The sequence below is a fragment of the Onychostruthus taczanowskii genome, unplaced genomic scaffold (genome assembly GCF_017590055.1).
Source record: "Onychostruthus taczanowskii isolate IOZ18803 unplaced genomic scaffold, ASM1759005v1 scaffold12, whole genome shotgun sequence".
In the NCBI taxonomy this organism is placed as follows: Eukaryota; Metazoa; Chordata; class Aves; order Passeriformes; family Passeridae; genus Onychostruthus; species Onychostruthus taczanowskii.
In genome coordinates this window covers 2,471,947-2,484,674 of record NW_024498351.1, presented here as the reverse complement: position 1 = coordinate 2,484,674, position 12,728 = coordinate 2,471,947, and the positions used below count along the sequence as shown (strand labels likewise).

General features: G+C 40.6%; 1 protein-coding gene across 6 annotated transcripts in view; it reads left to right on the top strand.

Moving 5' to 3' along the window:
- The window catches only part of SLC20A2 (solute carrier family 20 member 2), a 56,959-nt gene that overhangs the window by 11,073 nt on the left and 33,158 nt on the right, over positions 1-12,728 (top strand). For 2 of the 6 annotated variants that reach the window (XR_005952023.1, XM_041395871.1), the window contains exon 1: positions 7,302-7,538. The exons of 1 other annotated variant lie outside the window; for it this stretch is intronic. The gene's annotated coding sequence lies outside the window, so the exon portion shown is untranslated. Of the gene's footprint in view, positions 1-7,299; positions 7,539-7,623; positions 7,706-12,728 lie in introns of those variants that run through there. 3 more of the 6 variants (XM_041395868.1, XM_041395867.1, XM_041395870.1) reach the window with 3 other exon arrangements.

The window sequence follows — 12,728 nt, the reverse complement described above, 5'->3', positions numbered from 1 at the left end:
TTAAAGGACTATTTTTTTAAATGAAAATAGTTTGAAATCATATAATTTTAGTTTCTTCCGAATAGATGTGATTAGTGTGTTGGAAATAGTTTTACAGTGGATATAAAGGGAACAGCTGAGAGACAGTGGCTGAGAATGTCCAGCTATTTTTCCAGTTATATTTTTCCAGTTATATTTTTTCAGTTTCTTTACTTAGATATTTCCATATAATCGAGCTGCTACATCACAATGGGATACACAAACTATTTGCACTTTATAATATTTACCTTTTAAAATAGGTTTTATTGTACTGATTGATAAGTAAATTGCAATGACTGTGAGAAAATCCTGGCCTATTTTATTACTTTGATAGAAATTTGAATATGGGATAGTATTGTCTGTATCATATAAGAATGTTTTCTTGGATTTTTAGCTGCTGAAACTGAAATCAATAAACTTTAGCTACTGTTGTTGACTGGAACAAGTAAATCTGCACATTTGTTTTCTTCGTGTTACCTGTACCCCTGTGCTCACCTAGTGTTTCTCCCAGCATTGTCCTTTCAAGGTGTTTGCCCATGAGGCACACTTAGTGTGGGTTCCTGCATGTTCTTGTGGACGACTTTATTGATGGAGAACTGGGCATTCGAGTTTGTGCAATTAATCTGTTTTCTGAATAAACCATAGAGAATCTCAGTCAAAACCGAGTCCCAGGATTAGAGTTTGGAATTTTTTTCCAATTTTAAATAGATTTTTCAGTAGTTGGTGATAGTGTTTGCAAGTAGATGATGGTCTTCTGCACCCCTGAATTTCACATATGATTAGTGCAGCAGCGTATCCCAGATGGAAAGAGCATTAGTGAATAATACAGTCCAGGTTCTGGATTACTTTGGAGGATGGAAAATACTTTTTGCTTAACTGAGAAATTTTTAAAACTGAAAAGGATTATTTTTCTTGTAAAACTGTAGTACTTTGGATTTGAAAGAAACAAACTGGTAATGTAGCCCAAATTTATTGTAATCTATTTAGCTATTAGTATTAAATTAAGTGGTTAGATATCTTCATGTCGGCTGAAGTTTTAAAGAAAAAATCAATTTGTGAAAGATATCTGGTTAAAGGCTTGGAGACAGTGTTGATTGAAATATTAAACCCATTTTGGGACTAATGTATTCCACTGTTTCAGAGCAACTCTTTTCCTCACATATTTTTATTAATTTGATTTAATTAAATATCTGCTTAATTCAAAGTGGAGAAACTGATTGATAGTTGAAGAAATGGCATAATTAATTTTCCCTGTTTTAATTTATGTGTAGAAGAGATGGGAGAGGAAATGATTTATGTGACTTCTGAAGGTCTTGGTGACAAGAGACCATTTTTTTGTTAATTATAGATTCCTTGATTACTCCCTTAAAGGAAAAAATACTTTATATTCTTTTTGCCTGTGTATTCAGTGTTCTTTGTTTATATGATTATCTACTTGCTCATTTGTTTTATGGAAAACAGTGGGCAAATTTTCCTTATCAGTATAACAGAGATAGACCTTCATCCCTTCCAGGTCTTGCGAGGAATGTGCTCCGCATGTTCTTCCATATTTCAGAGGACTCTTTACACGGTGTGATTGTCGTACGTGGCTGCCATAGACTTAATTTTATTTATTTTTGGGAGTTATTTTCTCCTCTTCTGCTTGATTTTTTTTGCAAATTCTGGAATTTGCACCCTTCCTTGGAGTGGTGTAACTCTTCTCACAGTGCTTGTGTGGAGCAGAGAGGTCTGTGTCAGTGCTGGGCCACTCCCATTGTTGGGTTGGTCATTTTCTGCGTGGGAGATGCCTAGTCTAGAGAAGTCCCAGCCTGAGCCATGGTGGCCACAGCAGGATCCTGGCATGACGAGCTCTGGTTCTCACACCAGAAGGCAGGGAAGAGGGGAGGGTTCCTCATGGAATCCCCTTTGCCACTCCTGACCTCTCAGCAGCATCCATTCTATCTTTTCTCCTCTGGGGCTTCTGAGATGTGTCACTGTCATCATCTTGGCTTAGCTAGGAATGCCTTATCCTGAGGATGAGGCACAGTAGCTACTGGCCCTGTTGCTGGTGCCAAGTACACAGATACATTCTGCTGCCTAATAACTTCCTCTTCCTTACAGCCTGTGTGTCAAGCAGAGAAATTTTATTGAATTTGTTCAAGCTCTTTGGGAAGATGAATACGCTCATCAGTCCATGTGTCCTGTTATCATGCCCAAACCTTTAGAAAGGCTCTTTGTGCTCCCCCTGGACATTGGCACTGGACCAGTGGGTTTGCTCCCCAGCCTTCCATGAGAGATAAAGCCTAACTTTTCTCAACCTTCTTCATATGACCCACACCCTCTTGGAGGTGTTTGCTGAGTCAAGAGCCCAGCTGTGGGACACTCTTTGGCACGTTGCACTGACAGTGATTTAATCTGTAGCCCATGTCACGCATCTGTTGGGCGCTTCTTTGCTTCAGTAGTATTGTCAACCTACGGTGAAGCTACCAGGAGGTTAATGCTGCCTGGTAGGTGGAACTCAAGGTATTTGCTTCACCATCATGCTCCTCATGCCTCTAGCAGCCAAGGCTGCAGGAGACAGATGTGGATATTACATGGACTCAAGAACAGAGATCAGCAGCTCTTGGGCTTTGAGGGGGCAACAGGCTGTTAATTGGCAGATGCCATGCTTTGCATGGTCACCAGGCAGCATAAGCACAATCACCAGCCTCCTGGTGTAATATTTGGCTCCTGTTCCTGTGAAATTAAGCCAAGGTCAAAGCTTTCCTTGCTGTTTCCCCCTTTATATCACTATTACTGCAATGCTTATAGGGAAAAACAGAGCAAAATTTCCATTGCTAGAGTGGCCTCATCTGCTTTCATTTATCCCCATAACCCTGGTTGACACCTCTGTGAGTTGTCCCTCCTCTGTTTGGTTATACCCCTAGTCCTTTCCTCCTTTTGCCATTCAGCTAGATCATTTCAGGAGTGCTTGGTCTTCTGTCCTGTGGGCCACACCGATTTTGGAGGTTGGCAGTGAGAACCAGCCGGTGTGGTTTGGCATATTGATAGCTACTCACTCACTCCAATTCTCTTTGAAGAGGGGGGGTTGCTGGACTCAAGGGAGCTCCAACCATCTCTTCTGGCTCAAACAGAAGGCTCCACAGTGGTTGTTCTCTGAAACCCAAACTGAAAATGGCAGGCAATCTGAGGCTGGACGTGTCAGGTTTCCTTTATCTGAAAAATTTGCATTGTTGACTTTTGGCAGCCACACTCTGGCTTTTCACCAAGGGCATCTTTACATATGCCTCTGAATTTACAAAATGCATATTTTTGGATTGCCACAGGAGCGTTTTGTGGGCAGTTTTTATGTTCTGTGTAAGGTCGGTACAGGTCCATTAGTATTTCAGGATAACGCTCCTTGAGTTGTCAGCAGCCAGGGCTTTTACAGTACTGTGCCCATGCTGATTGATTCTTTTGGATATGGTTCTGGGGAGGGGAAGGTTAAGTTCAGGGTGGCTCTGAACAGCAGCTCACCCTTTTCCTTGGTCTTTGTACGGACGTGGGTGTGCCCTAGTCTCTGGTCAGTTGGCTGGAATCACGGGCCATCCAAGTCCAGTTCCCAGCATTAACTGGGGCAGTGCTTGAATCAGTGCTGGCCAAAGCCTTGCTCCTTCAGGATTGCTTTGCTGCCTTTGAACTCCTCCTGGCCTGACATGGGCTTGTGCTGTGGTAGGGGCTGGAGTCAGCGTGGCTCTGCCAGGCCACACAGCACCCGGAGCCTGTGTCATCCTCTGCGCCAGCCTTGGCCTCCAGCAATTCCACTTGTGGGTTCCTCCCTTTCATTTCCCAGGGCTGGCTCACTCAGTAGACAAGTGTGATCTCAAGCAGAGTCACATGCTGTAACATGGCAGCTCTCCATGCTTGCCTGTGCTAGCACAGCTCATTCACCTCGACCACTGGGAGTGGAAGTCCCCTGACTAGGGTGGGATGTGCTCTTTGAGAGCCCGCAGGCTTGCTGGAAAAAAAATGTTTGGATGACAGGGTGACAGAGTTCAGAGCCATCAAGAAAGCCCATCCAAGGGGTTTGATTCTTTAGAGTAGAGGAGTTGCTCCATCCCTGAATGCTAAATGACTTCTTAATTTTTATGTCTGCTACATAAACTTTCCAGAGAGTCCCTGAGATGGTTTTCTTGCAGTGAAACATGGATGCATCTCTCTTGGAGATTATCCTGGTAGCTGACAGAATGTTTCAGAACTTGCTATCCAATATGCAAAGGCAGATGTGCTTTTATTGGCTCCTTTTAACTCAAACTGCGTTTGCAGCTCTCTGCAGAGCAGATGCTCAGAGTTTTGTTGGTATTCATTGATCATAATAGAACTACCAGAGCTCCAAGAAGAGGTGCTGTGTTTGGTAGAGCAGGTTTGGTTAAATCTCTGTTAGTGTGAAGGACCTCAGGGCTGATTTCCAGGTAATGATTGGCCTGTGGTGTCCTTCAAGGCTCCCATGGTGGAGATGGTCATGGGGGCCTTCAGTACCACAAAGAAGAGGGCTGGAGATTTCTTCGAGGTACGATGGGCTGCCATCTGCCACCTATTTTCATTCCTCCTCATTAATTTTATTTTCTTATTTTATAGATTGAGGGGGAGTAAGGGTTCCCAGGCAGGGTCAGGGTCTCCAGTTCCAGGTGCTCATGACTCCCAGTTTTAGAGTACCAGCAGGTATGTGAGAGCCCAGAAGCTCCTGTGGCTGGTCAGTAACCCTGCAGCTTTTGGATGATTTTACTGTAATTCTGTTCCTGACTAAATGCATTTTACAGGCATTCAGGTTCCAATTATTACAGGTTTTTATGTTAGAAAATTATACTCATCCCACATTATTTTCTACTCAAAATGTATGTGTTTTAAAATATGAATAATCATTTACATATGTAGCCTTCCAACCTGAATGGCAAAAAAAGCCAGTTACATTTGACATAAAAGTTACCCTTAGTTGCAAAATTAACTTTGTTTCAGTGGTCACTGGGAAATGAGAACCTGGGCGTCTTTCAGAAAATAGCTAATGCAGAAATGCAGAACAAAGGGGGTTTAAAATTAAATATTTAAATTGGCTTGTACTATTACATTATTTAAACCTGAATATAAATAAATCTGCCTAGCGTGAGTTTGTTGAATCAAACAAGGATCTATCAATTGTGGATTTAACAAAATTACAATTAAAACCAAATTATGATATCTGATTTGAGATTGTAATTTATCATTTCTACAAATATTTGATTTGATGGGAACCAAACTGGTGCTGCCATTTCCAAAAACCAATCATTGTAATTTATTCTGTGGTCTTACAAATTTTCCTTTGCTTGCTTCTTTAGTGGTGTCCCAAATTATAACTCTTTCTAATGGTCAACCTATCTTGGCTTGAATTTTCCCATGCCTGAAGTCCACAATGCTGATGTAGCAGAACAAAAACTTTGAAGATATTTCCTTTTCTCTGTGCTGTTTATTATATCCTTTGCTTTGCGTGTAGACCGAGCTCTGAAGCTTAGGTCAACAAGAAACCACCGTTGTGGCCAGGCTGGCTCATGGGAAGCAGCACCCGAATGGTTCCAGTTTGCAGCTCTCCTGGGTCTGAGATGCTTCCCACAGGTCAGGCTGGCAGCTTCAGGGGTTTGAAATTGAGATAGATACCTCTCAAATGACATGTGCCCTGGGCAGTGTTTTTACCTGCACGCTGGTGGTGGTTGCTCTAGGCTGGGGGAACGGTCCTTAGCTTCTCTAAAGAAGAATTAGGATGGATTTAACGCTTGCTGGGAGCATTCGGGATGGAGGCAGACATCAGCTATAAAGAGAACATGGAATAATATTTTGCAATTTTTTTTTCCTTTTTACTTTATAAAGTTAAACAAGCGCTACAAGAAGTTTCTGTGCTTATTTATTCGCGTTCTTAAAACTGGAATCCAGATCTATAAATACAAGCTGACTTAATGTTTACAATATGGTCACTCTCACTTGAATTGATTGATGCTACTTCTTAGGGAAAAAAAAAGTTTAAAAAGGTATTAAGATATATATAATCTGCAGGAAAAGATTAACATGCTTGTTGTTAAAATATGTTACTTTGGTCCATAAGGGAAAACCACTGTGAAAGTCTTAGCCTCTCAGTTTTCTAAAAACTGGAAGCCTGTTGGCCAGCTATTACAGGAGTAAAAGGAAAGGCATCACAACCAGATTTAAGAGATGTAGCTTTCAATAAAGGTAGCAGCTTATCTCAGACTTAATTGTGGTGGGGTATTGACCTTAAATAAAGAATCACCATTTCTTAAAAATAATCATGGCCTGATAGGTATAATTTTTTGGGGGGGGGAGAGGGGGATTTTAATGTAATTTCTTCATTTCAGATTTCTAGTTAGAGTTTTACCCTAATTTTTTTTTTGGCGACTTAAGCTTGCTAATCCATGTGAGTTTTCTTAAGAAATGTAAAACACTTTTCAGCTTTACCAAATAACACTTGCAGATGTGCAGCTGAATTTAACCAATTCAGAAAACTTTTGACTTCTTGTTAGAAATATCCTTTATTCAAACTTGAAAAAATAGATCAGGAAAGGATTATATTTCCAAGTCTGTGTTTACAAATCTGAATTGATTTGGTTTTTCTCAAATGTTCAGGATGCAGAAAATTTAGAGATTTAATTATATTAAGTTGTAATATCATTACACACATTTTAGTGACTCTGAATGGAGTAAAACCTAGCAGATAAATTTATAAACCATAAATGTGTCCAAATAACTTTTTGTCCATCAGATTTTTAACTGTGACAAAGCAGTTTTTATTTTAATTCCTTTTTGCTGAATATGATAACTTAATTGCATTTTATAGTCTTAAAGCAATTCTTTTATATGAAGCTTTACTTTTAGGCAAGCATTAGTTTTGCCTTGATTTATGTGCAAAAATGTTTCCCACTTAAAGGAAAGCGGTTGAAGGAATCTGGATTGGGTAATTTAGGCTGAACTGTTGAAAGTTGTTGAAGTTGTTTGCTTAGGCATTGATCCAGTCAAAACTTGTGCACATCTTTAACTTTCTGCAGTCTGTGTAGCCTGTGGGACCTCTACTGACATGGATAAAGTAGCAAGCGTGCAACATCATTCCCAAATTGGATGCACATACCCTACTGTCACATGCACTTGCATTAAAAGTGCATTTAAGTGTGCTTGCAAATAGAAGATCTGGGACTCCTCAGAGATTACCTGATCTCACCAAAACGCCCAACTGACAGTCAAAAATGAGATTTCCTTTCTTGTCTATGCCTATGCCTGGGGGTGGGGAGGAGGAAGGGAACGTTTTGTTGCTTTTAATACGAGCTTCATTGGATTGGTTTGTCTCTCTGGTGCAGTCGTGACGCAGTGTTGTGTTTTATCAGTGCCCACCCCCAGCAGAATTCTTTGCTTAAGAGGAGGCAGATTTTCACCTACTGAATAAGAATCTGGACTCGCATTGATGCTTCTCAGTGTTGTCTTGTGTGCTCTCCTGTGCCGGAGTGAATTTTATCCCCGGACTGCCTGGTGTAAGTTACAGCCCTCTTTCTACCCTCTGAAAGTTTGCATGTTCAGATGTGACTGTGCTGAATGATAGGATGTCTATTTTAGACTTCAACTTGTATTTCTGATCAGGAGGGAAGGTTGCTAGAAGAACTTAGCTAATTTTTCTCTTGAAACAACTTTTAAATATTGGGTGAGTTTTAAAGACTTCTCTGCATGGTTTTCTTTTATAAAACATGTTTTCTGTAACCATGAACACTTGTTTTCTCTGACTGGATCTTGAAAATCTCTAGTATTGAGTCATAAAAACTACTTGCCTGTTAGAAAGACTTTGTTCAGTCACTGAAGGATCAAATTGTCCTTTAGTTAGAGAAAAATATATTTATCAGCAAATGCATGAGAGTTTGTTGATCTTCACTTTTCTTACTTATTTGTAGAATTGCTTAAAGTGACTGCTGTCTTTTTAGTGAATGTTTTCAGCAATAAAATTTCATGCTAGATATTTTATATCCATTTTTGACCTTTCACTCTGGGAACTGGAGGTTGATAGAGACTAGGAAAAGGAAGCATCCTCTGGAAGTTTTGGGAGCTGACAGTGACAGTCCCTCTCTGCAATGTTAAACTGGACAGGAATCCTTGGAAAGCTATCAACTTCAGTCTTGTTTCCATATCAAGTAGTAGCATGAAGTATGCTTAAACACATTGTGAATGTCTTAAAATAGGAACTGATTGATACAAAACCTGCTTCTGCTGATGTGGTAATTGATTTTTTTTTTTTTTAATAGTAAGTTCAGAGTGCTTTTTGTGTACTGGAGCATTAAACTTGCATAATGTTTGGCCTTGTGACAAGTCCTGTGCATGTAATTTAGAGCCATATAGGGATGTTCTCAGTCATGAACCACTTGATTCAATCCCACCTTTCATATCATGAATGTAGCGTTAGTAATTTAAAGTAAATAATTTGTGAGCCTTGTGGCCTGAGCATGAACTGGAAATGATAAGGACTATTGATAAGAACGATGTTAGTAGCTCTGGTAATAAACCAGGCTTGGTTTCTATGCAGTGCTGCATTCAGTACCCGTGGACTGGAATGCCAAATCTGGCCTGAGTTCATACACATAGGTGGGAACCTGACAGATTGGTTTTATATAAAAAAGCAACAGACAGAAGTAGAGAGGATATGGACTAACCTCCCAGGAGCTGCTGTCTGGTAAGCATTTTAGACAGACTTTTCCCCCACTGGTAACTAGAAGTGAACCTGCCTGTCAGTACAAATCCAGTGCTGCTGTCAATCATTAAACATCTACTGTTTTCAACACGGCAGAGGAAAAGAAATTGTCCTCCCTTGTCTGCCTTGCCGTAATGCAAAGTGGAGTAGTCATAAAAATTATTTTGGGAAATGCTACACTGGCTGCCGTCCTTTGATTTTTGTTCATACTTGGGCAACAACAAATCAGTTAAAACTGGGACATCACAGAATCTCTGTCCCATCCAGAGCAGAAGAAAATGTTCAGCTGCAGCATGGGGCAACTTCTGAGAGTAGGAGAGCTGCATGCAGCATGATTTATATATGGTATGAGCTGCATACCTTTCAGTGCTTCACAAGTGCTGTAGGTTCTTCCCTAAGTTTTGGTGAAGAGAACATTAAAGGACATTTATGGGATCTCTGTTTGCTCCTTTATGTGACACAGTTGGATTGCTGGAGGGTAATGCACTCTGATTACTTCCTTAGAATTTGAACTTAGTACTGAGCTTTTATTTATCCATTCATTCCTGCTGTAAGATACTTCTCTGTTCTCTTTAGCAGCAATTTGTGTAGCAACAACAAAAATCCCCAAACCCTGACATCTCCGATTTTAAATTTAGTATTATTGTTTTCACTAAAACTTGTCTAGGCTTAGTAGTGTACCATGAACAGCTTCCAGGAGACCTGTCTTAGTAAATGTCCATATATAAACATGTCCTAAAATCATCTCATGCTTAACACGAGATCCTAACTTTTTCCTGAGGATTCACTTGTCATTGTGCATGAATCAAGGTGCTTTTTTACCTAGGTTTTGTTCTCATCTCTCCCTTAGGGAAGAAATAGCACTCTGTCTTTACAGAGTTATAACAAGCTGTTTAGTGAACAACAAAATACAGTCCGAGGGGGGTGTCTGGATAATCTGCCAGTGAGGCAGAGGGATGTGCTTAGCATTTCCAAAAATCAAATTTTTCTCGCTGAGGTGCAAGTTTCTAAGTCCACTTAAAAGGCTTCAACTCGAACCTTGTAAGTATGGTACACTGACTGTGGACCATAAGAAAACTCTGTTAGCTAAAGAACTTGCCTTAATGCAGAATTAGCTTCTTCCAGCTTGAAATGCCATGTCTATGCATTTCTCTCCAGCCATCAAAGATGCTCCAGCTTGAGACCCTGCAGCTCCTGGTCCTAACACAATTCCTCTGCCCTGCTAATGCCCAAGTGTGAGTTTGCAGCATGGTTGGGCTGGTTCAGGAAGAGTTATCCAAAGCCTAAACAGGAAAATACACTTTTCCATCCAGAGTCTGCAGGGTATGGTAGCACAGCACACCTGACTGCAGGGGAGGTGTCAGTCCCAGAGGTGAATGGGGGGATCTCCCAGCACCCAGCAGGTCAGGCTGAGTTGCATTTGGGTTGCATCGAGGCACGTTGATGAAATATAAGTGAGAGCAGGGGAGACACAGGCCAGTGACTTCCAAGTGTCACACATGGAGCAGATTACCTGCCATTCCCTCCTGCATGGTGTTTTTTCCAGTTTCTTTTTCTCCCAGTAACAACATGAAATGCCACAGGCTCTTGAGTTCATTAGGTGATGAGGGTCATAGTTCAGCTTGTCTGAGCATGCCAAATGTATTTTGGGCTCTAGAAAGAAGCATGCTACAAGATTTAGTCTGTATTTAGTCACTGGCCTGCTTTGCAGGATATTTTGCATTTCTGAAAACTTTCTCAGCAGAGATGTGCCTTTTTTTTTCTTTTTTTTTTTTTTTTTTTTTTTTTTTAATAAGCATTTAAAATCTCTTACTGTTTTTTAAGGTTGAAAGCAGTAACACCTAGCCATTCACAGGCAGCGTACATGTTAATTTTTAAACATGTGTTTATTTCCTTTTTCCTTTTGATTTCCATCTTGTTAAAGACACAGCTTGGCTGCTGCTGTGCTGTTGCTTGTGCCGACACAGTGGACATCAAGTTGAACCTCTCAAGTTTTGGAGGAAGCTCTATTTTGAACCATCACCTTGCATAAAATGACAGGAGGGGTGACTTCTTACTTAAGACATCCTTTTCTCCTGAGGCTGTGTATCCTATTTCACAGGGAGGGGGTTTGTGTAGCTGCCTCTCTGAGCCCTTTGCCAAAAGCCCTGCTGACAGTCTCCTGGAGACTCTTTGGCCTTCATGGGGCGATTTAGGAGCACACATACGCACTCTTGAAGTCTTAATTTCTTTGGGACCATCTGGAGGAGTTCACCCCACCCTCTCACAGGGAAGCTAATAAAGGCAACCTTGTGACTTAGTGGTTTATTTTGGAAACTGCAAGAATTCGCTGTGGCTGGAGGAGCCAGATTTGGCAAACATTGTCCCATGAATTCTGTTGTGGTGGGGGAATGTCACAATCACCCTGCTCTTTCTCTCAGTCCCAGGAATTGGGTCACCACAATAAATTGGTAGGTTGGTTGATAAGTGGAGAAAGGACAGATCTCTATTGGGAATAAGGGTGTGCTTTTATCTAGCTGGTCCAAAGAAATGGGTCTTGTATAATCACAGTCTGTGGATGCATGCATGGACCTCAGTCAGCTTTGCCCATTTTCAGGAGAAGAAACTGGGGCACTGAGGCTAACTTGGCAAAGGTACTGTGGAAATGCATGCAGGATGAAGAATTTAATCATTAATCTCCAGGATCAAGGAAGGACCCTAGTCCGGTACTTCATCTCCTAGCAAAAATCTGACATGCATAATAGAAATTTTTTAACAAATGCTTTTAGTGGGGTTTTGTCTTCATTCACAGGCAAACAAGTGCTAACTATAATTGTTTCTTCCAAATATCATTAGCCTTTTCTGTTTCTGTCAAGTCCTTTTCCACTCAATGGGCTGAGTGCTCATGAATTATAAAAAAGCAACAAGTCTTCAAACAGAAAACATGCTTTGGTGCTTCGTTTTCTCATGTTATCTCATAGTATAAAAATCCTTATACAAATGTTTTTAGCCATTAGACCTTCCGAAATGTTATTTTAGAGTGTAAGGCATTCAAGGATTGATGTCTGCTCCATCTCTGGAAACGACTGGAGCAACAGTTGTTCAGCCAGTTTGGAGCCTGCAGAAAAAAAGAGGGACATCTTTTTTTGCTGAATATGTGTCTGTAGGGAAAGCATCAATCCTTGACATCAATTTTAGAGTTTTCAAGGAAACACTTATGGGTAAATGTTTTATTTTCCTCTTGGTTGTTCTCAAGGATCCAGCACCTCAGGAGTGTGCAAAATCTCTTTTAATTTTTAAACTTTGCTATTATTTCAGGGCTTTCAGAGACCTTTCCTCCCTGCTACTGCAGGACCCAAATTGCATTTGGGTCATTGGAAGAAATCAAGCATGATCTTGTAACTGTCCATGTGGGAACATTGTATGAAACTGAAGTGACCGTGGGGAAATAGAGAGTGAGCAGGAGGTGGGCTCAGGGCTTTAATCTGACATCCCCTGCTCTCTAGAAGTGCTTCTTCAGGGAGGAGGAGTTGGCTGATGCATATTTGCTGCTAAATGTTGATTTAACCCATTGCCACAGGAGCACAGGATGTCTTTGTGGTGGCCAGTAACAGAAGAGAATTGGCCCTTGGAGGAGGCAGGTGGTTTGGGACAATTGCTTCTAGTTTTTGGCCATCTTCCTGTCACCGTGGGCCTTATCACACTATTCATCATCTTTTGGATAGTGAAGGTTTTATTTTTTAAACTCCCTTTCTCTGTGTCCATTTTTTGTTCTTTTATCGGACTAAGAAAGATGTAATTCAAAAGGCAGTCATAAAACCGAAACTGTCAAAATAAATATTCAAAGATATCTATGACAATAGTTTGAATATAATAACTGTTAGTAATTAGTAACTATCTATAGTAAAAAACAGAGTTCAATGATTTTTTGTTGCACCTTTTTGATAGACTTCTCTAAACTAGTAGAGATACATGGAAATATTGAAATTATTGTGCTGTTTCAGTGACT